This window comes from Ambystoma mexicanum, chromosome 3p, assembly GCF_040938575.1.
Source record: "Ambystoma mexicanum isolate Mex_15411 chromosome 3p, UKY_AmexF1_1, whole genome shotgun sequence".
In the NCBI taxonomy this organism is placed as follows: domain Eukaryota; kingdom Metazoa; phylum Chordata; class Amphibia; order Caudata; family Ambystomatidae; genus Ambystoma; species Ambystoma mexicanum.
The window spans coordinates 480,589,329-480,612,269 of NC_090925.1; the positions used below are offsets into that span (position 1 = coordinate 480,589,329).

At 41.2% G+C, this 22,941-nt stretch overlaps 1 long non-coding RNA gene across 1 annotated transcript; it reads right to left on the reverse strand.

Annotated features, from left to right (window-relative positions):
* Positions 1 to 1,679: 1,679 nt before the first annotated feature.
* On the reverse strand, positions 1,680 to 22,688 carry LOC138579553 (uncharacterized). The gene is made up of 3 exons (XR_011304063.1): positions 22,613 to 22,688; positions 22,101 to 22,272; positions 1,680 to 2,088 (listed from the first exon to the last, which is right to left on the reverse strand). It is a non-coding gene; the product is annotated as an uncharacterized lncRNA (long non-coding RNA).
* Between the last annotated feature and the right edge of the window lie 253 nt (positions 22,689 to 22,941).

Here is a 22,941-nt window from a genome sequence, read left to right on the forward strand (position 1 = left end):
GCACCAAATGTATAAACCTTCCAAATATTTTGGGACGCCCTATAATTTTGCTCCCTCTTGGTAAAACAACACCAAACTTTGCAAACCTATTCAGGGTCAGGTCCAACATGATATTGCAAAGGTTCATGCAGTTTCATTGAGTGGCGCCAAAGTTCTAAACCATCCAAAACTGCTTTTCCCCAACCCTGTAAGGCAGAAATAAGAATGGTTGTGAACATCTCTTGGTGTAAAAGCTTACCTTCATTTGCTATCATTATAAGTGCCCCTAATGATTCCTTGACTAATGTTAAATGCTGCTATACTTGTTAGGGGTAAGTAAATTATAACTCACAGACGCTGTACATGAGTACAACAAGGTACTCATGTACAGCGTCTGTGAGTTATAGTTTACTTATCCCTTCGGACACTGCTTACTGAAGCATGGTTACTGGCACACTTTGGGCCTATACTAGAAATTCTAACTGCATGGGGCTGCTTTCTTTATGCCATGCCTTTCTTCACAAGGACCTTTGAAGCTTGATTCTCTGCGCACGTTGGGGGCATTGGAAGTATTCCCCAACATTCCCCCCTTCCATCCCATTAGGGATGAATCTTTCTATATATTCTTAATCTTTTCTATCTCTTTCTTGTTGCCAGTCATATATAGTCCTGGGCACCCATATCTTGCATACATTCCTTACATTACCTGCCCACTTGGCATAACTCCAGGGGTTACATCCTATGAAGTTGCATTTCCCCTCTGCAGGGGGTCTACATAACATTCCAGGTAATTTTCTCGATCAGCGGGTAGTGACCAAAGGGTACCTTCTGGGCATATGGGGTGATTTATTGAAACCATTTTTATATCTCCTACCTTTGTTTCTGGATCCGTTTGACCGCTTTCATCTTTCCAAGGAGGAGTAGCATCACCTACCATAACGGCAAGGAGGATAACCTTACTTCCATGGGACACACACCAGGTTATGATTATTTGGTAAACACACCATATTATTATCAAGAAAATGAGAATGAAAATAGAACTTGGCATATATTAGTGAGCCATTGTGGCATCCAGGATGTAATCACTGACAATCAACTCTCATCTTTATTAATCCCTTCTGCTTTTTCCATGACCATTTTCAATTTTGCCATTTGCTTAATTGCAATTGCCAGTTTGCTGTTATCTGCACAGTTAGGAGGCACGTATGTGCAGCAGGTGCTGCAAATTTTCCTGCACACGACACCTTCCATTGCTGTTATTAAAAGGGAAATTCGCTCAGAAATGTTATTGTCCCGATCGATCGGGCATGTTTTTTTTACACATACTGTAATCGATCATAAAAAAGGTCTTATGTATCTTACCTTAGTTTTCGTCACATTTACACATGCGAAAACAACAGGTTAGGTGCTGCCATCTTGTGCTAATCCCATCCATTGATACATCACCCTACAGCACTAAATCATATCACTCACCCCTCAAGCTGACATCCCTTGTCCTAATGATATGCTCCAGCATACCCTCTCATCACCCACTCCATAACGTTACCTAATGCAGAACCAGGAAGATAAACACACACATACTCTTCACAGCATGAATATTTTCTTTCTTTTCACAAATCGGAGAACATAACAATTATTTTGAAGAAAACAGCAATAGTCTGCAATGTAACAAGTACTTTTATTTTTCACAAACCGCTCAAAAGAGAAGATTCTGTCCATGAAAACATTGATATTTTATTCCAATAGAAGTTATAGCTAGCAAACAATGCATGCTTCGATTGTTTTTATATAAGTTCCTCATGGAACACTGATTGCACTTAGAAATTGATTAATCAATGTGTTATGTGTCTTCTATGTTCCATTAGTCAGGAGATAATGAGTCATTTCACTTTCAAATGCAACGCTTTCACATCAGCTCATTTTTACATCATAAATGCTGTCAGGTTGCTACTTATTGCGGCTACCGCTAAAGGACAGATTGGTTCCTGGCGATCGTCCCACATAATCATTATTAAAGAAGCACTGTTGATGATTATCCTCCAATGTTTATTGACGAATCAATCAGACGGGTGCTGGGAACTATGGCATATGCAGAACGGTAGAATGTAGCTATGAAAATGAAAGAATAAAAGCATATATTTCAGTTGCCATATTTGTATCGAATATACACATTAAAATATGTTAGCTAACAAGTTAGGTAAACATTTCAGAAGCAGATGAAAACGAATGAGCAACACCCACACCACACAGAGTGAACACAGAGATTTCAAGACAGGGGAGTAGGTCACACCATGACGTGCAGGGAAGTGCATGCAAGTAGTAAGACCTCCGAATGGATAGGAGATCCAGGTGCACCCATTGCCCATACCGGGTCCTGCCTGAAGGACACAGATAGAAAAGTCTTAGGTTGAAGCACAGACAGAGAGAAATATAATTGAAGTGGAACGAGTAGCGAGCAACCAATTAACCCCCTGGGCCCAGGGAGCACAAGAGCTGATGCACTCCCCTTAAAAGTGCCCAGGGATGCAATGGTGACTCCACACCAAGATATTCCATGGGACAAAGCAGTGTAGACATCATGAGCCTGAACACAGGTTGTGGGTGCTGGTGTTCAAGGAGTCATCACCACAATGTAGCGAAGCTAACATCTCACAACTCTGCACAGAATATATGATTGAGCAAGGCACACAACATCTCAAGTGTAACACTCAGGCGGTTATAGCGTACAGTATAAATATCCTTCATCATAACATAACGTACAATGTGCATTCTTTTAATCAAAAAGTACATTTGTTCATCACATACTTAGTCATCAAGTGCACAGCACAAATGCCATTTTCAAACACCAAAATATTAAAGAAAGTTACAAACCTACTGACCTTCATTATTAAGTCACAGTTCTGCTTTGATTCGTTTTTTCGCAACCCACATTTCTGGCATATAATGAATGCCTCTTACTATAATTCCTACATGCTCACATACGCACCTGAAGCAGCCCCATGTACCATCAGATGAAACTGGTTGAGATTGCATGCTCACACTACATATGTCTCCCGTGTGTTTATTCTCATGCCAAGTAGCCACACACACCACAAGGTGAGACTTTAGAACACTGTGTACTCATACCTAATTTGTCTATAGCCTTTTGGTGCACTCGAGGTGACCACTTCTGCCATCAGGGATTTCAATGTGGTGTATTTATCTATTTTTTGTTTTATTATATTGAGCATTTGTAAGTCGCTTTATACAACAGAATTATGTTTCAAAGAACCAGACTACTTAATGGCTAAATGAACCTGGGCAATAACAATGGCAAGAACACAGGGGCATACAAGTGCTGATGGAGGGCCCGAGAGGGAGGAGCCAAGCAGAGCCAAGGAGGAGAACCTTGGTCTCAGTGCTAGTACAGGTGGCTCTCAATGGAGGCATGTCAGGCCATCAAGCAGGGGTGTATTGTGGGAGGGGTGCCGGTATTGATTTGGAGGATGGACATGGTATCCTGTGTGGTGCATGAAGATCAAGCCACTGGTCACAGTGGCAGTGTGGTGATTAGCGGTGAAGGGAAAGAGGTAGAGAAGAGCAGAGTTTTGAATGGTGCTGCTCATGTCTGAGAGGGGCATAGAGGCTGTTCCAAAGAAAGGCACCAACGAGATACATTCCCCCACCCTCTGATTGGAGAAGCGTTTGACTGTCAGACATTCTGAATGTGCGCATCTGGAATGCTTCCTTTTTACCACTTTCCATGGCACTTTCTGAAAACGTTTAGTCTCGGAGCTAAAAAATTATTACTGCTCATACTTATTACTTCTGCATCACCATATCCACAGATGAATTTCCACGCATTTGCCTATGCTTCTGTTATTTGAACTATGCATCAAAGTTTGGAACAATGTGCTGTATGTCTGTACAATAATTGTCAAGTGCACTGAGTATCTTTAGCTAAGTTGTTCGTGGGTAGTCCACATGGATACAATTACCATTGTTGGGAAGGGGTTAAACCATCCCACCCCCCTAGGTTATTCAGAGTGAGAGGAGCCCCATTAGGAGAATTGTAATAGACCAAGGTGGACGGGGGGGGTGGGTTTTGTAATATCCCTGCACGACCACAAATATTACGATCACTATAGAAATTTAGACATAGTGTATGCATGCAAGCAAATGCCATTTTTTTAGATATAGCCAAAGCATGGCCATGGGTCATGCAGCGCATAAGGATATAGGCTTTGAAGTTGCATGGAGAAACCTGACCAGGCACAAACCATAGAGAGATTGGCCACACTACAAGCCCCAAACGAAAACCTCTATAATTGTACAATATGTCTGTTTGGAAAGAATGTGCAGGGCTGGACTGGCCTATAGGGAACCCTTGAGATTTCCCAGTGGGCCCCTGCACCCTGGGCCTCTTTTGTGTGGTATTTTCAAAATGTTTCCATAGGAAAAGCATTGGGCTTGTTGAAATGTTTAATATCGGGCCATTTTGACTATTATTTACAGGGCCTATTTTGGTCCTCAGTAAATATTTCCAGGGCCTCTTTTGGTTCTCAGTAATTATTTCCAGAGCCTCTTTCTCTTCCCAGTCCACCCCTGAGAATGTGCCCTACAAGGCCACAGGACAGTTTAAGGGTCTATAGTGTGTATGTTTATCACAGTCTGGCCAAAGCATGCCTCTGACCCCTACCGAGGCAACCACAAGTTATAGCCCCTATCACTCTCTTAGTTCCGAGACCTTATGAATTCCACAGTAGTAGTTGACCCCAGATCACCACCCATAAACCAGCTGGCAATAAAAGATCTAAGAACATGACAAGATTTGTAATGCGAGGTACAGGGAGGAATAAATGATAGTCCACAAAGGAAGGTGGAATCCGTGGGTGTGGACGATGAGATAAGGAGTGAGTAAAGGATGTGTGGGTTAGCTTGACCTAAGACTCCCTCTTTGCCAGTCCACGAGCCTCCCAGGTGCACAGTGTAATGAGAGAGTGTGTTGGAGAGTGGGGCAAGAGGGGAGTCAGACAGGGTAGTGGCAGGATCATTGAGGAATATGAGACTCAGAAGACGACTATCGATAAGGAGGTGGTTTGGCTGAGAGCTCTGTCTCATGACACTGCCATTCTGATAGACAACAGTCCTTCCATCTGGTACCACCATTAATGGTTCATATGCCTGGAGAGGGAGCACCAGAGAGGATGTCTGTGACAGTCTGCCAGGAAGCAGCATTGCCATTTGTGTCAGCGACGGCCATGCCAGGATTGTTCTGTATTCATGATAAATTCTAACAATGTGAATATTACATCTTGGTTCTGTTGCATTGTAAATATTCAAAGATGGGACCTCATTATTGACAGTTATTTTTTTATTTGTCATAATGAAAATTTTACAGAGACTTTTCACAAACCTTTATAGAATCTAAACGCATATGTATCAAGAATGTCAATGAAAACATTATTTCCCATGATTTTGAAATAAAACTACATACTTCAAATAATCAAATTGATATTTTTGGTTAATATATATATATATATAAATATATATATTTTCAGTGAAAACCCTTTGTTAAAGGGACATTATGACTAAATTGCACTAATAGTAAACTTTATAGTGAAAAGTAAAACCAAAAAACCTCAGAAATTCACCAGTTATGGTAAGCTAAGCAACCATAACTCGCGCCACCACCGTGTACTGCTAAGACTAACACCCCGGACATCAAAGATGATATCAAAAATGTCATTGATGAAATCACTGATGGCATCACATATGAAATTAATTTTGATGTAAAGTCCCTACAAGAGGTTGTGTTTATAATGTTGGTAACAAGATGTCAGGGGTGATCGAGAGACCTGTCATGAATTACTTAATCTATTAATAAATGTACTCATCTAAAAAAATGCATATATTGGAGTGTTAATGTTAATACGAGAACCTAATCATGCATACACGTAGGCCATGGCTGCAGCATGCACCATAGAAGTACACTATTTATAATCTTGAAATTTTGGACGGTAAAATAATTAATGCTACCTTATCAGAGTTTTGAGTAATGTTAAACATGTAATAACTAGCTAACAATTCAAGACTTACTACACATTTGTGCTAGTACAAACATTACATATGTTGATCAACCTTAAGGCACAAATTGACTCACTTAGAGACAATGGCAAAGCGGCACTACTACTACTACCACTACTACTCAACCCATCAGCAGTGTTTCATTTAGTAGATCATAAAATCCTCTTTAACCATCTGGACTCGGCCGTTCACTTCTCACAAGAAGCAATAGGCTGGATACAATCATTCCTAAACAATAGGACCATGCACGTCTTCTCAACCGCAGAGTCTGCTGACCTCATACCCATTACCTGCGGAGTGCCACAAGGATCATATTTCTCCCCCATATTGTACAAAATTTTCACAAAGCCCCTTTTCAATGATCTTGATGGACTTGGTATCACCTACACCAATTATGCCGATGATACTCAGATCCTCCTACCGTTGTCAAGATTTGGCCTTGGTGAAAATAGTGTACCTCATCATCCAGGCATGGATGGTCTCTCACCGTCTATGCCTGAATGACAACATAACGGAACTCATAATCCTTGGCACCAGCCCCACCATCAACAAACTTGGCCATAACTACTCCAACTTCATCATAGATGGTAACACCATCAAAGTAGCCAAAGAAGTTAAAACTTTAGGCTTCTACCTAGACGCCACCCTCACACTCAACAAACAGGTCAACTCCTTGGCCTCCTCTACTGCCTACACATTCAAATTAATCAGAGCAGTCAAGCCTTTCCTCTCCTGTAACAGCTGCACCACCTTGACAAGAGCCTTAATTTTGACAAAGCCGGATTATTGCAATGCCCTATATCTAGGTAGTAACAAGTACATCACCAACAAAATCCAGATTCTACAAAATAATGCTCTCAGAGCAACACTGAGTATCCCAAAAAAAGCTCATATCTCTGACATAAAGAGAGCCAACAACTGGCTCACTACAAAAGACAAAATTTCACTTAAAGTAGCATCACTCACTCATAAATGCCTTAACAACACCGCCCCACAATATCTCATCGACAGATTCCAGAAACAGTCCTCCAACAGCCCCACTAGAACCGCCAATTCCAACTTCCTGACAGTGCCTAGATTCAAATGTGTCCGGAGGAAGCAGTTTCTCAGTAAAAGCCGCTCAACACTGGAACTCCCTTATCCCTGCCCTAAGGGTAGATCAGTCATACCCACACTTTAGGCACAACCTCATCCACCAGATCAAGTAAAATGACTGTTAATACTCTGACTCTCTTTACCTATGACACACCCCTCGCACATTCCCCTCAGCCTCCTTCTGTTTGTATAATTTGTACATATTTGTATATGACTGCACAGCAATGTAACCAAAGCTGAAAATGTCTTGTTGCCTCCTGCACCCTGATACCTTCGAGACTGGTGCACATTATAAATAATAAAACAATACATACAAACAAACAAACAAAACAAACAAATATGAAGACCCACACTGCATACAAATCAGAGGCAAATACAGGGAAACTAAAGTAAGGAAGAAAGAAACAGCATCACCAGAAAATGTTAATAACATTAAAGTTCATCTTCATGTACACACATGCATTTTGTGTTTGAGGCCTGCTTATTGCCCCATGTATGTGCACCATGAGCTGAGACCAAACCCTAAGGAAAGTACTTTAATTGAAAGTCACATCCTAGATTGAATAGTACATGCACAGAAGCTTGTTGATGCCCCCAAAGGCCCAGCTCTCATTACCCTTTGCCTCAGTATTAGCGTAATAGTTTCGTCATGAGAGGAAAAAGGCAGTGGATATGGCAAGGGAAATATGCACAATAACACACAGTGAATAGCATTGTGTCAAACAGCAGGCACTCAGAAACCAAGATACATGTACACTAAAATCCAGGATGTGCAAGTAGAGCATGATAAGAATACACATATATGAACAGGGATGTGTGGTAAGCACTTAGAAGCTCCTTATGATTGCAAAGAAAGTCAGCAACCTCCTCACCCACAATTACTTGTACAGGTACTGTCAGCGCTACACCCTCATTCAGTACAAGCAAAGACAGGATCGGTGAACCCACACCTCTGATGGTATTCTGGAAGATAACCTAAAGCCAATACTCACGAGGAGGAGAAATACCATGTGAAATGTCAGCGAAGCCCACAACCCCTGTTGATTAAACAGAGACCCAGAAAGGCTATTATAGCAATGGGAGGACAAGTTGATACATAAGACTCCTGACAAGGGACAAATAGGAATAGTGATTACAGAATTGTGTGGAAAACATAGGCATGTGCACAGGAGCTGGATACAACAACACACATTACAGCTAGCAATCAATAGGTAACACAGAGAGAAGTGCAAGGGGCAACCAGGAACAGACTCCAAGAGAGAGTAAAGGAACAGGACCAGGGAACATTAAATTACAAGTGTTAAACCTCCCCCTCGCCACACAGGGAAGGAAAGAAAAATGGGACACAAATAGTACATCTATAAAAGAGGGGTGTCTAAAGGATCAAAGTTACACTGTAGAATAAGGCAACGTCAAAGGAATAAAGGACACAGACTAACTGGGCTGCACAGGAAAAGGAAAGCACTGGATAGTGCTGAATGCTAAACAGAGGAAGACAGAAAGGGAATCAGGAAGCAGAAAAATACTAATTAGAACACTATAATTGAAATCCAGGGATCCAGGAACAAGAAACAAGGAACTAGAACTAGAATCAAAGCATGAACCAGGGACGGGCACAAACAAAAACTCTGCATCAATGACCAGCGCTAGACTGAAGCAAACTAAGGTTTTTAAGCTAGCTAACGAGCTCACGCCTTAGGTGTGCTGCTTGCCAGCACCTACAAGCCATGTACTGGGAAGCATAGTCTTTTGATTAAAGTGCATACTGGCTGCCAAAAACCTGGAATAGATCTGGAACGGAAGTGACATGGAAAATAAGGATTTAGCGCTGCCAAATCACCACAGCACTATCTCATAAGGTTCGGAAGGAAAATCCAATAGGGAATACACCCCAAAAAGGGCACTCAAGTGGTAGAAACAAGAGCAAATTGTAACAAGTTTACACTTGGCATTGCAGTCTATTCAAATCACATATTAGACGAGTTACATTGCCAAGCAGACAACATATTTTTTAAAGTTTTAAAGTATTTTTAAAAACCTTATGAGAAGTACAAGGCGCCATTAGACATGGATGCACAACACTCTACTGGATTGTTTGTTCACTAGCTGGAAAGTTAGGCAACAAAAGAAAACAATTAAAAAGCTATAACAAGCCTAAAGTATTAGTAAAGTAAGAATACAATGTACATAAAACACATTATTCATGTATCTATGTATGTATGTATGGGCTGTTTCTTTTATAGCTTGACACAAGCTGTGAAGCAACAGAGCAATACACAAAGGGATGCAGTAAGTGGGTACAATAATATGGATATACTTAAAAGGGTAGACTACTAACGGTACACATTTAATGAAATGAAGAGGATACAGAGACGTACATGCAAAGGATACACGTTGGGGAGGTAAATAATCCCAACCATACTCCACCGACACACACACCCTTCCCCCAATCCCTTCTCGACATGTTTTGAAGAAAAACGTACATGGTATACCCAGAACCATATTATTATAAAACAGTTAGCTTCTTTAAAGTCTGCATTGCAGTGCTAGCATAATTCTAACTAAGCATAATTAGTGGTGATGAGATACAAATCCAATCCAATACTGCCCATTGGACTCTATAATGTCCCTCCCCTCATTCACTTTCTTATGAGCCTGTGCAACAACAGCCCCTTATACACACAAACCACCTTGTATTAATTACCCTCAGTGCATAGAACTTCAATACATTAATAATGTGCATAAGAATCTACTTACAAAGTACAGAGGAGCAAAGAATGTTCAGATAAGTACTCACAGGCAATGAAAACAGCTAACGGGATAACATTACATGTGACAGGGTGCCAGTAGCAGGTCCAATATATAAGTTCAGTAAAGGTCTCCATATGTTGTCAAAAAAGTTCTTTTAATCTTTGAAATTGCGGTACATATGCTCCAATTGTAAAGCATTAAGTACTTTTGAAGTACTGTTGACTGTGGCTAGGTGCTGTCGGGTGCCGCAGAATCGTGCGCGGAAGTTGTGCGCGTCCGGAATTGATCACTGGAAGCCGTGCGAGCCTGCAGTAATTCGAACAGACAGGAAGTCTTTACGGGTTGCACATATTCTGCCTGACCAAAGGAAGGAAAAAAAAAAAAAAAAAAAAAGGTGACTTTCAGTTGGATTGTTTGAATTAGGCGTGAGGAACGCACTACGTTGCTCGCAGTGACTCATTACGTGATGAGCACGGACTTCGCTTTACGTGGCATTTACGTCTGAATCTCTTGAACGCTTGAATTACGTTGTAATTACGTTGCAATTACGTTGTAATGGTGGGAGGGGGGTCAGTCTGAGGGTGTCAGCCTCCTGGTTAAGCCTCGCCTCCGTCTTTGATAGACGGGATTGAATAACATTGCAACGCAACGTTGATTACCTGGAAAACTTATTTCGCTCCCTTTTTCTATTTCTTGTAGGTGTGTCTTTGTGGTGCTCCCCGCCCCCTGCCGTGGGCACACCCCCCCGGCCAGCATAAAGAACGCGCATTCAGCGCACCCGCGCGCGCACCGTGGAAGTACTTTTGAAGTACGGTTGACTGTTTACGGTTCACGGGTTGCGGTGCGCGGGGGGGTTAAATGCGCAACACGTTCTGAGTGCTGATAATTGTTGAAATCTTCCCTTGCAAGTCAAAATAAAGGTTGTTATCTGGGCCTCGTGGATGCTGACAAAATTCGCTCTTAATGATGGTCCGTTTATTCTAAGCCTCAGAGACTTTGCATCCAATACGCAAGGTCTCACAAAGCTCAAATCTATCTAAAGAGTAGCACTATATTTGCTGCACAGTCTCTATGGTTTATTCCTTGCGTAGTGGACGCTCTCCCTGTAAAACCGAGGGCAACAAAAAATACTTAAAAAAGCAAAAAAAAATAACAATTCGAACCTACTTGACCCCAATTGTTGAGACGGCTACCATGGACCAAAACCAGGTCACTGCATGCAATGCACATGGACGGACAGTTGAAGTGGCAAATGATACAATTTGCCACGAAGTGGCATTTGCATATGCACGATCACAGTGCATGGTGGACGCCGAAGCGCCTGCCATGCCGAAATTTTCAAATGACATTGAGAAGGGCGGTCCGGGTCGTTTGTACTCTTCTAGGAAGAGTTTTATGAGCATGCGAATGGATGAACCCTCAAGTATGGGAGAGGAAACGAATGATGCACGGAACATCTCACCATCTGATAATTCCATTCTTGCTCCGGCAGTTCTTGCGGCCCTCGAAAAACGGGTCCGCCTGTCCGATGGTCCCTCTACGCCGGTTACCCTGCAAGGTCGAAAAATAGCTGATGTTCACCTGCATTGCAGAGTAAAGGCGCCATTGGAGACCTCCAATAACATCCCTTGTACTGTGAGGTCAAGCCATATCGTAAATAACAGGGAACCACCCGCAGAGTTACCCCTGTTGTTCTCAGACTTAGATCAAATGGCTGCCGCAGTATCCTCTTCTCCTACCCTGAAGCCTCATATGCCTCCACTTGGTTTTGATCTTTTAGACCCCTCTGATGACTTGCAATCCTTAGAGGCCTCTTATCCAGTTTTAACACGCATATTAAACCTACTGGATAAAGGTCATGATTACACTCATTATGAGCTCAGAGACTGCAAATCATCGTTGAACCAAATATTATTTAAATTAAATAAATTAGAGGGCTACATCTTTGCTGAAACTCTCCGAAATGAGGGCTTATGTTCTAGTAACGTCGCACAACCACCTGCAAAAATCGACACCCTAACAAAGCCAGAAATTAAAAACACAGCTACACAAACTGAAATGAACGAACAAGCCGAAGTTGTAGCCATTATGCCTCCACCTCGGTTGCATACATACTTATTTCCGCAATCCTTTGCCCAAACTGTTGCCACTCCTCTGGTGCCGACACAGTGCCACATCTTTACTCATGCCCAATTATGTCAAATGGTCACCAGGAACTCTGAAAAAATCGAACAATTACTTTTCTTTGTTCAGAACAACCCGGTTGAAAGTGAAATGGAAGGAAAAGATATCCAAAAGGAACCAGAGGTAGATCCAATATATCACCCGGATAGCCCTTCGGCCTTGACCAACCTCTTTATGGAATCTGATAATGATTCTATGGCCCTAAATGGAAAAAGCAAGGCTAAGAGTGGTGATTCAGCCAGCGATGGACAATTCTTTACCTCACGTAAAGAAAAGCGTCTATTTCTCAGAGCCCTAAAGCGAAAGGAAGGAAGGCAGTCTCTGATGTCTGAGGCAAAACTTCCTATCCCAAAAGCAAACAAAAATAAGAAAAATGACATCAATCAAAATATAAACATTGAATCAGAACAATGTGTTACTTCCACACAGGAAACCAAACAACTACCTGTAAATGACTTGGGTAACTCCATACACGCCCCCACAGATACATTAAAGGATGCATCACAGTCCTCTTCTAAAAGCAGAGAGACGGGTGCACTATCCAAAAACAGCAAAGGAAGAAAAGATGTGTGTAATCGGAAAGAACCTAAAGGGAGCATTCCCAGTGGATCCTTTTCGCCCCAATCGAAGCCAATAAACACTGCTCAAACGCAATTATCAGCGTTTTTCAAACCTATTTCGAGCAAAGTATTACTGGTAGGTAACAAACCTCACCTGTATTAGAAATACAAACCACAGAGCTTGGGGAACAAATTATTCACTCTCAACCTAATCATCCCATGAGAAGGGAGTCGATTTCTGAGGACTACGAGCGGATATACACACACAATGCCTCGCAAAGGGAAGGTTCTATTGAAGGAGAGTTACCCTTTGATGGCACAGACGTTCTAAAGCACACGAATGACACCAGCATATTGGTACCTACCATTCTTGGATGGGAAACTGATCCAAATATATATGGAAATAAGCGTCTGAATCGTACTGCCCTGCTGAAAACATTTAAACAAATTCCAGCTCTTAGGACGCTGCATTCGGACGATATAGAATGGATCACCCTCCCCCAAATCCAAAATTTTAGGATGGTATGTAAGGTACAATCTCCCATCATTTCGAACCTGATATGGAAACACAGGATTGAACTTATTACGATTGGACTTCAACTTACACCATTTGAAATCCTCGATGAAGCAATAGTGTTTAATGAAACACCTTTGAGAGAACCCTCTCCACCTGTTAGGAACAAAATAGCTTATAAAGACCAGGGTGGCATCCACCCGGAAGTAATTAGCCAATTGGCTGCTTTATCTAATGCTAGCAAGGATTGGTCATGGCTAACCTCACTGGCTACCTCACTTAATCCTGCAATGGCTAATATTCCCAATCACCAAGCCTTATAGACTCACCATAATTTCATGGAACTCATGCGGCTTTAATAATCTTTTTTCTTGGCTTAACAACAAACCCAGTGACACTAACTGTGATGTATTGTTCTGTCAAGAAATTATGGCAACACATAATATATCACTATCTGGCTTCTTAGTGTTGCAAAAAAAAGCAGAACGAGGTCCTAGTGGGCGTCCATATGGTGGCACTGCAATTTGTATCAATACCAAATTACATTTTCAGATTCAGGAAGTGTATGACTCACCATTGTATATAGCTGTTGTTATATCGTATCAATCCTCTCCTGAGGATTTCTTTTTATATGTTTCCATATATCACAACCCAAACAGTATTACCATTAATAATGCTCTTGACCAATTGGACATGCTCCTAGACAAAGTACTTACCAAATATACGGCATGCAGGATAATAATTGGTGGCGACTTTAATGCTGAATGTCAAAAGAAACTCGTTTACAGTATAGACAACGACCCTCCCCAAACAGTACATAGAAGGGGTGAAAAGTGGAATATGCATTTAGAATCATGGGATATAACATTTCTTCCTTTCCAAAATACACGGCTTGACTACACTTGGAAGAGAGGCAAACATAGATCTAGATTAGATTACTTTGCTATATCTAGAAATCTAATGGAATGGTGCTCTGATACTCTTATAATCGACCCTGGCCTTGGAGATCATATGTTAATCTCACTCACCATATTTACAAATACGACCGAATTGGCTCAGGATCCGAGTCAGGGACTACTAGAAAGCGATAGATCACAACTCTCGCTAAGATGGAATAATCCCCTATGCGATAGGGTTAACGATTATATGGACAAATGGATCAAGGGCTCGTTGGATAGTCATGGAATGCTGCAGATAAACTACAAAGATCCAGTTGACTATCTGCAGACATTAATGCAACTACTGGCGAGAACATACAGCACAAACAGTAAGCAAGTATGAAGTTAGCAACGAAGAATTATTCCTTCCTTTGTAAAAATCTTAAAGATTAAAAAAAAAAAAAAAAAAAAAAAAAAAACAAACAGTAATGCGAATAGAACACTCCCACTGGACAGATGTTCAGACATCATAGCAGCAAAACGGAAAAAAAACGCAGAACTACGTATCTTAAAAAAAATCACACATAATTGCAAAACAGACGAGTATATTCAGAAGAAAATTTCAATTTGTACCACATATCGCAATAAATGTAAAAATATCAAACATTACAAACATAAGTTGGTTAATCAACAGATAATTAGTGTATTATGTCGTAATGATCGGAGATCAACGTGGGCAATCCTACGATCGGATGCTTGCAAACTGGACAAGAGCCAAGCCTCTACGATATCTGCGGCAGCTTGGAAGGAATACTATGGGAAAAAATATACTGTACCCACACGGTTTTCAGCCACAAACGCTATTATTCCTCCGATTCCTAAACTCCCATTAATTCCCTGGTCACTCCAAGATATCGAATGTGCCATCAATGCTTTGAACTACTCCAAGGCAGCTGGCCCTGATGGGATCCCTCCCTGTGTTCTGAAGCGAAATCCTTTACTCTGGCTAACATACTGAAACATCAATTCGACAAAATATTGGTGTCTTTAGTAATTCCGTCCTCATGATTGGGCTCTATTATTGTTCCCATTCACAAAAAGGGGGACAGGAGTAATCCCGCGAATTACAGGCCAATTGCACTGATAGATGCATCTGCCAAAGTATTTGCTATCTTACTTTTAAGGGAACTCCAAATATTCTTGAATACTAATAAAATCTTATCCAGATTTCAGATTGGATTCAGAGCACAGATGGGAACTTCCCTTAATGCAACACTAATGGCACATATACTCGCGAAATCGAAGATTCCGAACACAGGGCCAATATATATAGCTTCCGTGGACCTCACTGCAGCCTTTGACAATGTACTACGTGGCTTGCTATGGCAAGAAATGCGGTCAATGGGCATTCCCGATCATCTTGTATACTTAATAGCAAAACTACACACTAATACTGTATACTTTATTAGAGTTAACATGGCTGGAGCTACCACGGGACCTATTTCGACCACATTAGGGGTTAAACAAGGCTGCAATCTGGCTGCAACCCTATTCAATCTATATCTCTGCAGTATCAATGAAATATGGACACAAAAAATTAGCTATCCAGCACGGCTTGGCGAACTAAAAATCCAGTGGCTGGCATTCGCCGATGACATAGTAATCTTTGATCGAACTCCATCGGGCCTTCAAACGAAGCTTTCATTGTTTGCTGATTACTGCTTAGCTCATAATCTGCAATTCAACGCAGAAAAATCAAATATCTTCTTGCTCAATAATTTAAAGAAAAAGATATGCCCTAGAAATTGGACTATTGGACTGACTCCTATTCCACGGACGGCCAATATTCGATATCTAGGCTATACGATTTCTGATTCAATTGCGCTAGTAATGTGGAAAAATACCTTGAATCAAAAAGCAAAAATACTAACGACTCAAATGCGCATGATTCTAGCGAAATACTGCAAGTTCTCACTGGCTCCATTGTTTGAGTTTTATACGCTCAAAGTCGAGGCAATTCTATTATATGCCCTTGATATGTGCTTGGCTAAAATAAATCTATTTCTAGACCAATTACAGGGTCGCATCTGGAAAGACGTTTTGCGTCTTGCCAATTCACTTCCAAATGCAGTTCTAAGACAAGAATTAGGACTGATATCATTATCTGCCCGATACAATTGGCGACAACTCACTAATTACGCAAAAATGCTTTTTCCCCCCAATAACTCCTTATATGAAGACTTGGGGACAATGATCAAAATCGTTATCCATTGTCCATTGCAATTTATCAGAAAAAAATGGAGGCTCTTTTAAACGAATTGGCACTTACTTCTGCTGACTTAGAATATCGCCAAGCACACATCAAAAAGCGTCTATATGATCACGATTGGTGCAAAACCATTAATGATATGGAAAAATATCAGTCATACAAAGAAGCCCGTAATTTTGTAACGGCCCGCTGTCCGCGTAAGACTTATCTCCAACAATTTCCATGTCCCACAGCTAGAGGAATCTACTTAAGATTTAAACTAAATCAAATCTCAACATTACAAAGAATAAAAAATTGGACAAACTCAGAGGAAACTGGCCCTAGTGGCACATGTAGATTATGTAAAGAGATAGACTCCTATGAAACATTAAAACATTTAATTATTCATTGTACATACTTTGAACTACAACGAAATGAAATATTTGAAATCAACCATGAGCATGATACTGCCGAAGGCAGAGAATGGCTGTGGATGGCATGCATGTGGGGATTTACAACGAAAGCCATATTGAGAACTACGCGTCTTGTTACTCTAGTGAATGAGAAACTAGAAAAATTTCACCCAATGCAATCAAACAGTGTAGTCACATAACAAAAATTGGTAAATGACAAAGAATTTGTAAATTAGGAAATTCGACAATGGATTCACATGACTGGCAGTATAGACTCTATGTTGCATTGTCTAAACAACCCCAAAAAACTAAGGGTCAGGATCGGGGAATTGCTATTTTTATATTGTGGAAAACATGAGTGTCTCCTTTTTAAGACTGGATATTTAATGAGAATAACTAGAAACTTTTATTTATGGAAAGCCAGGATATGTAAAAATTGTATTTGTTGATGTTATGAAAATTGTATGAAAATTGTGGAATGTAAGAATAATTATGTTGTGAAAGTTTGGTAACCAAACTATAAACAACGGTTTTGAATAAAAAAAAAAAAAAAAAAAAAAAAAGCATTAATATGTATTTTATTTTTTATATATTTTTACATTTGTATAGTGCACAAACAGCCCTTGGGCATCGAGGCACTAATATCTCAGTCATCAAGTGTTTCCCATAGTGCAAGATCTGTGACTTGACCACTTATAGACCTTGCACTAATCAGTGTTCCATCAATTGGCAAATGATATTTATATCAGTAACACAGATTCATAAACTGGTCGGAAACAAGATGGCATCTGGGCCACAACATCTACATCACTCCATTCTCTCAATTTAGCCATTCATAGTTCGTCTAGACTGGTTGTAGACAAACCCTGGCACAGAGTGTCACTGCCAGATTGCTGTGCCAGTAAGCCGTGTATATGGGCATGTGGATTTTGCATTTCCAGTTGATATGACCTCTGGGGGTATTATGGATCAGATCCTCCAACAGGTGGATATAATTTGTGGACATCATTGTTCACAGCTGTGTCTTGAAGCTTAATGACAATGGGCCTTAGAAGTTTGGCAGCATTCTGGTGGTAAATCCCCCAGATTACCCATAAATGGAATTACTGTTACCGCCATTTGGTCAGGCGGAATTACAGCAGCATTACCAGTGGTGGTAGGGTGGTGTCATTCCTCATTTTAGGACTAGATTGGAATTTCATCGGAATTACTGCCAGCTGTAATTCCGCCGCTTTAACTGATTTTGGTCACAAAAGTTATAGTACTGCGGTGGGTCAATGAAACGCTAATAAAGTGGTAACAGAGTTATCACTGCATTACTTCAGTTTCTTCAAGCACTGGCGTACTTGTAATGAGGCCCAATGAGTTGCCCGAACACATAGTTTCTGAGATCCCCTTGGGGGCTGCTGCCTGAGCTAAGAGCGAATACTTCAAGAACTCAAATGAAAGGAGCACCTACCTTCTGTGTGCAAGTCATTAAAGTCTACGTTTACTCTCTTTGCTGAAACCTCATAGGGATTGGATCCCAGCCTTATGTCAGACCTCCCTCATGGCCTCCTTACCCTACGACCCCCACACATTGTGATCTTTCTCCCATTCTCGCACTAGACACGCTGAAGATTCCTTTCTGCAGAGGAGGCTTTGACTTTCTATTTTTTTTTGGTCGTTTTCTTTCATATGTTAATTTAAATTTGTTTAAGGAGCCATATGAAACCATTCTGTACACAACGCAGCAATAACATGGTGAATTTCAGCATCTGAATAAAAATAAAACAACCAAAGATGTTACGTATTACCAAACAAGCAGACAGAAAACACGTAAAGATGTCAACACACAGTGCTATCTGACTGTATGGCCTGATACAATGGGGTGGTGGGCCCCCATGGGGATCCTCCTGTTTTCTGTGTGGTCTATCGCGTCATTTCAGTCCATGTTTGTTTATCGTCCTTGGCTTAGAATGGACAACAGTAAATTGGAACATATGTCATGCTCGTGTGGAGAAAGTCTTCCACACTCATGTGAAAGCCTCACATATGTCCCAGAGTCTATCTAAGCTTGGAAAGCCATATTTGTATCTTTAACGTTATCTCTCATGCTGGCAAAACTGTGATATGATGCCTTCCTTGATTTATGTTTTGGGCTGGTCTTTTCATTTCCAGCAAATCAAGGTGTTCTTCTGAGTCGCAAATAATATAATGTGGATCAGCCTCCTCCCCGGATTGTCTATACTTTACACTGAGCAAGGTGTACGCTATGAAACTGAATTAGAGCCGTGCCTGGTCTAAAGACCTATCATCATGCCTTTGCATTACAGCCAGTGGGACTCTGGTTAGTGCCACCAGATGTCCAGATGCCCGGCTGGGTAGGCATAGAAAGGAATTGGCTCACAGCAGAATCATTGTATCACCGGATCAATGGTCATGGCATTAGTCAATGCACACGTAAAATACATATAGGGCACCTTGAACACAATCTACTTTGCAAGGCGAGTCTTCAGGGCACACGCCTGTGACTCAAACCTAGAATTCCAGCTGGAACCCAAGGCAAACAACACAATACTTCATGAAGGGCAGGATCACACGTATTATTTCTATTTTGATTTGATACTTTGAAGGAGCAGCATCCTCTTTATACATATTTTAATATTCTAATTGGTCCTCAGTGAATAAAACCGAATTATGGTGACCTTTTGATGGTGCGAGACAGGACAACAATACCACTATAAGCCTAGTTGTAGACGCACTACAGTTCCTAGTTGTAGAAGCACTACAGTTATTGTATGAATCAATTATATCTTGTATCAAAACATTATCCAAAATGTGTTTTTGTGACAATTATTTCCTGTGATTTGAAAAACATACAGAGGAGCAGTGACCAAAGTGTAGTAAGGAATATTTTCAACTACACGGAAGTTGTACCACCTTCTCCTATAACCAAAAGTATAATATTGTGTTCCGTTACAGAGTTGATATTTGCAGTCTACAATAAATACATACTTTTATTTTTAAACAACAACCACATTTCCTATAATAGAAGAGCTCCGATTTGTGTCTTTGGGCTGTTAAATATGATTGTCTTATTAGTGATATAATTTTGGACATAAACTAGGAAGTGATTAAACGTGCAATCTTTTCTTTGAGATCATTGTTAAACTACACTGATTAAGCATCCCCTGTTTTATAATCCTGCACCTAACCCCAACCAACCAGGCTACCATTGATGGAGCCCAAGCGGTGAGGCACATGGGAAGGGGTGGGTTGGCTTTGCAAAAGAGGACCCATGCACTGAATGCTGAGCTGGTTGCTGGCCGTGGGGGAGTCCATTTGCCATCTTCCTACTCTTGCCATCTCTCCTTGTCACATGGACTGTTTTCTGAATGAAGATACATAACTTAACAAACTCTATAAGTGTATTATCTCTAGGTGCTGACAGAAGGAGATATTTATTATTATAACTGTTGAAATGCTAAAAAGACATCTCTCATTGGATAGTCTGCAGGTATGCGAATCAGCATAGCTCACCGACTATTTTGTCTAGCCCTCAGGCCATTTGGAACACTGCATTCCAAAGCTAACAGTGATGTGGAGCATATCCACTGCCAATTCACTGAGACCGCTCAGGATTTTTGTACTTAAAACTTTATATACTTAAATATAGTATACTGTCAAGAGTGATGCAGGTTATAATGGCTTTTATCACGGGGGGGGGGGGGGGGGGAATGAAGTGCTGTCGTCCACGAAGTCCGTTTTCAATGTTGATGACCTATGTCATCAACATTGACAACGGACTTCAGGGCGGGCAGCACTGCGCGGCATCGGGCCGTGCAGCGAAAATATGTTTCTTTTTTTAAATGTGAAACAACTTTAGCACCTGTGTAGGGAACTATACTGCTGCTAATGGCTATATTAATCTCAGCATTGTGCAAATCCTGCTGGGAACGGCACCACCACCCACGTTAAGGTATCCTTGCTTCACTCAGGCCCTTAACTTGGACAGGATGCCGTTACCGTCAGGGACAGCCTGCCATCTCGGTAATATCACCTCAATAGACCCCACCTTGTCATATGCCCTCACTGAGCTCAGGCCTTTACCTCGGTCTTCAGGGCCAAATTATGCCTTGTACTGCCCTGGGGGCAATAATGCTTAAATACCTCATGGATTCCATAGACCGTCTGTACACAAAACAGAATGTTCAGAATGTGGACCATATTCTCTGGTATAGACCTAATTTCAAATTTGGATGCCTATATGCGCACACCTATGTGTAGCTATGGTGACAGATGTTTGGGGTAGATTGGCATAGACAACCACTTAGGGTGCAGAGGAGGAATACAGACTCTGACACAGGGTCTGAAATACACAAAGTACACAAATACTGTCTAACACTTGAGATGCTCCTGTCCCCGGTACACCATATAAACTGAGTTAAGCAGTCAATGGGCCTCATTACGAGTCAGGTGTTAAGGGGTTAACGGCGCTGTAAACGGTGCCGACCCTTAACGCCTGATTACAAGGTCCCTTAGCGCCATGGTGATTTTAACGCCTGCTTTTTGCAGGCGTTAAAATCCATGGCGCTAAGGGACCATGGTGCTAATTACGCCACCGTCATTTACGGTGGCGTAATTAGCGCCTTCCCCACTCCCATTATGCCCTATGGGGCAAAAATGGGAATGGGGAAGGGTAAAATGGGAAATGGGGATTTACCGCCCCACTCACCTTGGAATGGGGCGGTAAATCCGCCATCCACCATGGTGTAAACATAGTTTACACCATGGTGGTAAGGGTACGACCCAGGCGGTAACTTACCGCCTGGGTCGTAATGAGGCCCAATCTCTTTAAAACAAAAGATGCAATTTTACCTTTAATTAGCTTAAGGTTCACAAAATCAAAAATAGATCTTCTCTCAAATTCATTGAAGTATAATCAACATGTACCAATTTTACATAACAAATAGATCCCTGTCATTGTCGGGGTAAATCTTGATTGTATAGTTTTTGAAGCTCAGGGGCAAATAATTCTGCAAAAGTACATACAAAAAAGACCAATCAGGGTTCTGTTTTCTTCAAAGTTACCACAATATAGCAGTCAGTCTCAGAGGTATGAGCGGCACGTAACTTTGATGATCCTATTCTTAAACAATGTATATGCATATACGAAATGAAATACCAACATTAATTTTTAGAGGAAAAAAATAATGTACGTGGACAAGCTACATCCAATGCCATTTTGCATCTTGGCAGGAAAATAAATTCTTCTTAGTTTGTTGACCATAGTGAGTACCCATATATGCCTCAATGATGGCCTTAATATACACTATATGCACCGAAGAGGGTATGCATCACAGTAGAACGAGGCTCGGGGACTTTAGCTATGTAGCTTCTGTATCATTATCTTTGTTTTATGAAAAGTACCTGTATTCTAGTCCTACAGACGTAGACATTGTGACCACTGAGTGTGTGGTGACCTCATGCCGCTGCTGTTGGAAAGGCATGGTGATGGTTGCTCATCAAGAGAGTTTTACAGCATGGCTCCTCAGTTATGTTGTCTAATATTCATGGAAAATTACCTCAGGCTGAGGCACTCCTGCAGAGGAACACCAAAATAGAATTGTTATAGGCACCGATATTAAGTACGGTGCCAGGTCTGTCTAATGCATCTTGCGCTCTCAGCTATTGGTGTGGATGTATATCCATCATAGGTGTAGAATACAGAGGGCGCTATCAAGGTCAATGTAAATCCCCATACAAACTGGAAATTATTTTCGAGTGCCAGTTCCTAATTGGATAAATATGTGGAATTCAAACACATAATTTGATTTTCGTTACATCAACGTGGTGGCATGTTAGAGAGACAATTTTAAGTCGGCACACTTAATTTAAAGGAAAAACATTTCTGCTATCTCATGGTCATAATCTAATCTTACCTAGGGTTTGAAGTGAGCACACTGGTAACCGATGTGCGTCCTTGTTCGTATCAAAATGTATCTAGACAAAGTGGCATGTCACGTGGATGTACCTGTAACCATTTTTAAATGTAAAGACAACCGGCTGTGCACCATCAACGACTAGAGTGTTGTCTGCGTGCTGTGGTGTGGAAGCCAATAGTTGATGAGTACGCCACAGACGTTCTTGGAGGAGAGTTCACGTGGGACGTGAGGAGTCACGTAGTCACGTGTCACTCTCTGTACGTGCACAACTGAAGTCACTTACTGGCTGAGGTTAAAGTCCATTACTTTAAAACATGGGGAACGAA